Genomic DNA, 7881 nt, shown 5'->3' on the forward strand with positions numbered 1-7881 from the left:
TTCCTCGAAATGTTAAAGCTGAGTTCTGTTCCCGAAAATACATTTTGGACATTATAAAAAGCCATGTTGAATACAGTTTTGAACATTGGGAATCGACGGATCTGAATGACAACATGGCTTACTCCAGCCTTTACTCTGATGAAGAGTATATCAACTCACTAGGACTTTGGTAAGTTTCATTCAGAATTAGTGTTCAATGAGAGTTTTGTATGTGATTAATTATACAACTGATGACTTAATCCCCCTTTATCATTATTACAGCAATGCGAATATTGTGAATAACCTGGCAGAATATCAAGTTTTTCCTCAAGAGATTCACAACCAACTGAACTTGAACAACCTGCCTGTTTCACCATTCTTAGACGATTCATGTAAAAGGTATGACACTAAATAAAATACGTTGGTGTTAAATGACGCTGCCTTAGTGTGTGTGTGTATGTGTGTGTATGTGTGTGTGTGAATGTGTGTGTGTGTGTTCGTGTGTGTGTATGTGTGTGTGAGTATGTGTGTATGTATCTGTGAATGTGTATGTGTGTGTGTGTGTGTGTGTGTGTGTTCGTGTGTGTATGTGTGTGTGTGTGTGTGTGTGTTCGTGTGTGTATGTGTGTGTGTATGTATCTGTGAATGTGTGTGTGTGTGTGTGTGTGTGTGTGTGTGTGTTAGTGTGTGTATGTGTGTGTGTGTATGTGTGTGTGTGTGTGTGTTCGTGTGTGTATGTGTGTGTGTATGTATCTGTGAATGTGTGTGTGTGTGTGTGTGTGTATGTGTGTGTGTGTTTGTGTGTGTATGTGCGTGTGTGTGATGTTTTGTCAGGCTTACTTCAGCATAGTAATTTCTCCTTATTTTGTTTGCAGTATTAACCTCGAAGACCAAAATTTTGAGTGGGATGATTTTGATCTCCCAAGGAGTGGTTATTTCCTATCAACCTGTGAACCTCTACATTTTCAACTCAACGATCTTGACGCTAAGCTGGATTTTTTCAGGTAAGCATGTGTGTACGTGTGTGTGTGTGTGGTTCACCGTTTATAATAGGTACACCATATCCCTGCGCATCGTAAGAGGTGATTCAGGGTTGGTGTCAGGAAGGGCATCCGACCCTATATTAATAATAATAATAATAATACATTTATTTTGTATAGCGCTTTTCAAGACGCTTTGACATGGAATGTAAATATGGAATAAATATCTCTGCCCTCTTGTCTTTAATAGAAAGAGATTCAAAACCTGAAGACATCTGCTGAACCAACCTTTGACTTGTGCTGGGAAGAAATTGATGACTTGTGCTGGGGAGAAGTTGAATGTATACCTCAAGAAAAATGTTTTAATAATATAAAGATTTTAATGTTTTCAATATTTATATATATTTGTTTTGTTTACAATTATTTAATTCTTAATTACAAAAAGAGAATAAAGGAAAAGGGACGGGAAGGTGCGTCCTCCTCCCTTGACCCCCCCTCATCCCACCCCTCCCCTCCCCTTGTGTGTGTGGGGAAGGTGGGGGTGGGATGAGGGGGGATCAAGGGTGGGGGACGCACTGGGGGTGGGGGATGATGGGTGTGGTCTGTGTGGGCGGGGTCTGTGTGGGTGTGGCTTATGATTTTTATTTATTTAATTTTTTTTTTTTTACCACGAATTAAATTAGCTAATCTGGGTGGGGTGAATATAAATGTTGTTTAATGAATTATTAGCTTTGTTTTTTGTAATTCTTGTGAATAAAATGCCCCTAATATTTCTTCCCCATTCATATCAAATAATTTGTAGGTCCAAGGGACTGTATCCATTACATCAATGATTTTAAATAATTCACGAGTCCATTTTTGTGTATAACCTTTTTCAAAATGGCTTTTCCATTTGTATATTCTTACAATATCACCAACTTTGAACTTGGGCTTTCGCAAATTAATCTGCTTTTCATATTCTAATTTTGTAAATGTTTCTGATGGTTTTGATTTTGTTGATGAATGAACTGTATTATTGTAATTATCGACAATATTCTGGATTAAATACACCCATTGTTGAGAACTGAGCTGTGTGAATTTTTTATATAATTTCTCTTTTAAAGTGCGATTAAAACGCTCAATAACAACTGCTTTTCCTTCATTAAAGGTGCTGTATAATTTAATATCCTCCCCCTTTAGAAATTTCATAAATATTTTGTTATAGAACTCTGTTCCCTCGTCAGTCCATAACTTCTTTGGTTTTCTATGACTTTTATTAAATATTTGTTGGAAGGCTAACATTAAAGTATCACCCTTTTTATTTTTTAAGGGAACAACCCAAGCAAATCTACTCCTCAAATCAATAACGGTTAAAGCATATCTGTATCCCTTATCATTATTTAGTTTGATTAAATCAGCAGACCATATGTGGTCAGTGTCTTTGGAATAAACCTTCCTTCTTTTAAACTTGGTGATTATAGGTTTGTGTAATTCTTCAGCCAAAAGCTCCTCAGTCTTGATGACATCATTAGAGCCTAATAGTTTTTTGAGGAATAACCAAGACCAAGTTTCAATTTAGCACTTATCATTTTTTTTACAATAAACCTATCAACTTTCTCTCTCAACATAGGATTTTGTATCAAAGACAAATTATACAACATTTCTCTGTCTGCTTCATGTTTTTCATCCAATGTAGTGGTATTCCCATAAGCAATATCATGTTTCATACACACTTCATCAACCCTATTTATAGGTTTAGACCAAGGTTTAGGATTGTCAGCCTCATCTAATCTTTTATCCAAGTTTGTTCCTGGACCACAGAAAGAATATCCAGGTAGATGTAGTTCCCCAGGAATTCCAGTTGTTGTAAATTTACTTCCTGACAGAAACTTTTGTATGTCTCCTCCACTTTTAGGAGAGATGAATTGACACTTTTTAGAGCCACACACTTGACATATTCCTTTTTGATAAACTCTATTATTTTTAGCTTTAACATAAGAGATATTTTTAGATTTAGTTTTCTTTTTACATTTGAGACAATAACTCATATTTATTTATCAGAAAAAGTCCGACAGAGTATCAAAACCTTTTTGGTTTTTAACATATACATTTCAATCTTTATTTTTAAAACATAAAGAATCCTAAGGAATGCCTTCACTCTCTCCTCCATTTATTTACAAATAAAACTAACTAAAGTCAATAGCATCATCAACCACATAATCTTTGTCTTCTTCATGTAAATCTCCTCGCTGAACTCATCTCAACCATTTTTAAAATCATTAACTTAGTAAGAGTCGTTAATTCTTTATTTTCCTCTTCTGTGCGTTGAGATTGATTTATTTGCTGTAATACACTCAATCTTTTACGAATCTCACTGATTTCCATCTTTTTATATTTTTCCTCCTTCTCCTTTTTCTCCCTCTCCTCCTTCTCCTTTTTCTCCCTCTCCTCCTTCTCCTTTTTCTCCCTTTTCTCCCTCTCTTCCTTCTCCTTTTTCTCCCTTTCCTCCTTCTCCTTTTTCTCCCTTTCCTCCTTCTCCTTTTTCTCCCTTTCCTCCTTCTCCTTTTTCTCCCTTTCCTCCTTCTCCTTTTTCTCCCTTTCCTCCTTCTCCTTTTTCTCCCTTTCCTCCTTCTCCTTTTTCTCCCTCTCCTCCTTCTCCTTTTTCTCCCTCTCTTCCTTCTCTCTTTTCTCCCTTTCCTCCCTCTCCTTTTTCTCCCTCTCCTCCTTCTCCTTTTTCTCCCTTTCCTCCTTCTCCTTTTTCTCCCTTTCCTCCTTCTCCTTTTTCTCTCCTTCCTCCTTCTCTTCTTCAACTCCTTCCTCATCCCTTGCTACCCTTGAGTTTGAGCCCCAAAGAATATTATACATATACTCATCTGGATTTTGAGATATTCTTGTATCTATAATTATTTTTCTCATAAAAGGATACCAATAAGATTTGTTGATGATTTCTAAAAGAGTTTTATATTTCATAACTTTGAGAAGTTCATTTTTATTTAATATTTTAAACAAGTCTCTATTTGTGGGTTTAGCAATATCAGTATAAGGCCAGTTTTTTATGACAAAATTCCCATGTATATGTTCCAAATCATAAGGTATGTAATACCGAGCACCCTTTTCTTGTAGGTATCCTTGAATACAAAAATTATAATTCTCTTGTAGTCTTCTTCCTGCCATTTATGTATCAGAAATATATGTGAGATTAATATTATGACAGGTAATACCACCCCATCTTCCAACTACCAAATCGGTTTGTATTCCTCGACTTTCTATCCTTATCTCATGACCTTCCTTCTTTGTCATGCTAACCATCGCTATACTATCATATATTTTTCTTTTCTTAAAACCATGTATTTGTTGTTTATTAATTGTACTTCCACATAAATCCTTATCCTCACCAAGTGGATAATATTCTTCTTTATGAGACTGATTAAAATCATGTAGGTCTTCTATGTTTATTGAAAAAGACCAATTATACCCTAAATCAGGCATATCATACCCCCATTTATTAATTCGCATATTAACTATATGTCCTTCTTTATAAAATTCAATTGTAAGCAGGTAGTTAAATTCAATGAGGAAAGGTGTATGGTCAGTATAACCAGGTGTTGTGTTTGTAAATTTTACTTGTTTAACAAAACGTGCTGTTTTCTTTAAAAATATATATTGTGATAAATCACTGAATCTAATTAATTCATTCGCATCTGTAGGGTTTGGATAATTGATTAATTTATAAGTATTCTTCATATTAATATTTTTACTTATACTATATTTTTGTCGTTCAGCCTGTGCCTTTGTATAATAATTTGACAAATCAATATCCTGAGAGGATTTTCCAAAGATAGAACCATCTTTTCCAACATAAGTCATTTATATTAGATTTAAAATGATATCATAAAAATTTTCATTATTGTTGAGTTGAAATAATACATATAAACATAATTGACCACAACATTTAGAATTAATTTCTTGAACTTGAAATGTTTGATAAACACTATTCTGTAAGAATTGTATTACTTCAACAGGTGATGGCATACCATAACTATCAAAATAATATTTATCCTGACTATTATGAATACAAACCCAATGAGAACCATTCTGTGTGTCTAAATTCATAATAATATTCTTTGTATTCTTATTTATATGTATTAATTCATCTCTCATACAAATAACCACATTATCAATTTTTAGTGTTTTACAATACTTAGCTAGTTCTATATTTGACGTTGTATTCTTTCCAAATTGTTTAAACCATTTATCCATTTATTTATGAGAAAGATACAATCCATTACCCCGTTTAGTGAGTTTAACACCCGCTTGAGCGATAGAGGAAAGCATATCTCCAACCAACAATCTAGCTTTATCAGGTAGACTTTCAAGTTTTTGAGCAAAATCTACAATTACACCACTTCCACTAATCTGTTTCTCCAACTCCTTGTTATGTCTTTCCAATTCTTTTTGAGCTTTTAGTTGTGCATTCCTTTCGTTAGCAGTTTTTACCGCTGCTGAAATACCACCAGTCAATGCTCCCGCCGCACTTAAACCAGCAAATAAAGGAATTATAAATGGGAGAAATCCTCCTCTTGACTCGTCTATTGAATATTTCTTTAACATAGGTTTTGTCATTTTAATTTTAAGTGAACCAGTATCATTTAGTGTTTTTACTTGTGTGTGTGTGTGAGTAAAACATCAATTCTTACAGCTGCTTTTCTTTGAATTGTATTAACATTAATAATACAAGGCTTTTGATTTTGAATACAAGATGTTAATTTATTAAGATTGATTTGATTAACATATACCCCTACCATTTATTTATGAGAAAAAATCTATGTGATATTAATCATAACACCATTATCTGTATTAATCTGTAATTCTGTTTCTTCTAAAAGCAAACAATATGCATTAACCTCTTCACTCTCCCCTCTTTCAATGTATAGAGAAGTATCCACTCTATTAGACTTTATAGTTTCTTTTTGAGAACTCAGGTCAATTGCGTAGATCGTATAAAGTTTTTGAAACGCAACCATATCCAAAATGGGATCATTATTACCGTTGCTTTCACACACCTTTTGGTAAGACTTGTAGGCTTCCGCATAAATCATTTTTTTCCCAATCAATTTCCAATCTATCTTGCGGATAAAATGTGCCATCAAGAGAAACCCGAAGTTGTTTCACCTTAGCATTATCACTCAGCGCATTATTCTTATCAGTACCTTCATCTCCATCTGGTTTCTTAAAAATGAGCCATAGGTATCGTGGCTTTCCTTGAAGAACACCTAAATTCCAAGTGTAGGTAGTGTGTTCCAGTTTAACGTGTTGACATCTTCTTTTAAGGTATGATACATTTAGTGGTTTCTTTGAGTTAAGTCTTCTATTTAACATCTCTGCCGTTTTAAGATTAGGAGAATATTCACTAATATACCAACACAAATCATTAATAACAAATTTATTATTATCACCAAAAGCATTTTGAGCCCCAAAAAGCAGTCTATTTACATTATCATTCCTTTGTAGTTGAAATCTAATTTTAAGCCCATACAAAACTTTATCATAATCACAAAATCCAAATATACCTTTAAGAGGTACTGCTACGGTAAAACTATTCTCTGCTTTTGTTTCATCATTATACATTGCCTTCCTTTGACTATAACCAGGGTCAGCATTTGTTCCCGTTGACATATCAGGAATAAAACCTTCAACAGCTCCCTTACCCATTCTATCACCAAACTAATATAGTGTAAATTTCATCATTTCAGATGTAGCAGAGACATAATCGACCGCTTCAACCTCTTGTGTTCCAATATACAGGCGAACACTATCAAACATTTTCCAAAAGAAATCATTTACGAGTGTAGCATTAGTATTATTCGCAGCCTTCGTGAATTTAAATTTACACAGCAAGAAACTATCAGCTATATTCAAGTAAGTTTGTTGATTATTTATTTCAAAACTTTTTGGTCCGTTTGAATTCCAGTCTGTTCCTGTTATAGCATTTACCTTAAAATAGTCTTCCTTTTTCATGGAGTTTGAAATGATAATTGTATCATCCAAATCATAGATACTATCAATCGCTTCCATACTTGTATTTATATAGTATTAAAATCGTTGAAACCCTGACCCAAGTATTTTAATGATTTTTTGTCGTTCTTGTGAAGATAGTTGAGTTTTACCTTTTTTTATTTCTTTGATTGCTTGTAATTTATGAGACTCCTTTTGAGCATCTTTTATACTCTTTATAGCACCCGCAACCGAGCCCACGGCAGAAGCAGTTGAACCAATTAGGTCTTTATGTTTAAGGATGGTTGAACCAATACCCATTAGAGTATCAATTATCCCATCTCCTTTATTTCTAAATTGATGTCCCGCACCCCATTGTCTCTTTGGTTTATAGTATCCTCTACCAAGAAACATACCTTCACCCTTATAGTATGGTGAAAGGAACATCCCATCCCCTGTAATTATTTTATATTTTCCCAACTCGTGTTTTCTCACAATAACCATTATTTATTTATCAAAAAAAACTTCACAAAGGTGAATTCTGATGGATATAATTTCTTCATTAAAGGAGATCATACGATTATCTTGATCGGTTATCCTAAAATTTACTCTGTATATGGTTTTTCCTGACACAGGTAAATAGACAAGATTTTTTGGGTCCATATTGAATTTATAACCAATCGGTGTTGAGTATGCGCTGAATGAAAATATTGTATTTGTTCTTATTCCATCGTTATAAGCACCATCAATCAAATCACAATGAATTAATACTGAATTTATACCGGAGGATATTTGAATGACATTATCACTGTAAGACGTCCCGTTAGTTTCAATCTTTTTTGAAGAGAAACCCAATAGCTCTCTGAACGAATTTTCAATCGTGAAATCAACTTTATAATTATTTTTAAGTTTAATCGTTGATTTTGAAGTGTGTTTTTGAATATATATT

At 33.7% G+C, this 7881-nt stretch overlaps 1 long non-coding RNA gene across 1 annotated transcript; it reads left to right on the forward strand.

The window, feature by feature from the left end:
- Positions 1–260: 260 nt before the first annotated feature.
- LOC144892517 (uncharacterized) lies at positions 261–1412 on the forward strand. Its single transcript, XR_013623720.1, has 3 exons — positions 261–378; positions 855–983; positions 1210–1412. It is a non-coding gene; the product is annotated as an uncharacterized LOC144892517 (long non-coding RNA).
- Positions 1413–7881: the final 6469 nt, after the last annotated feature.

Source organism: Myxine glutinosa, chromosome 6 (assembly GCF_964187855.1).
Source record: "Myxine glutinosa chromosome 6, kmMyxGlut1.1, whole genome shotgun sequence".
Lineage (NCBI taxonomy): Eukaryota > Metazoa > Chordata > Myxini > Myxiniformes > Myxinidae > Myxine > Myxine glutinosa.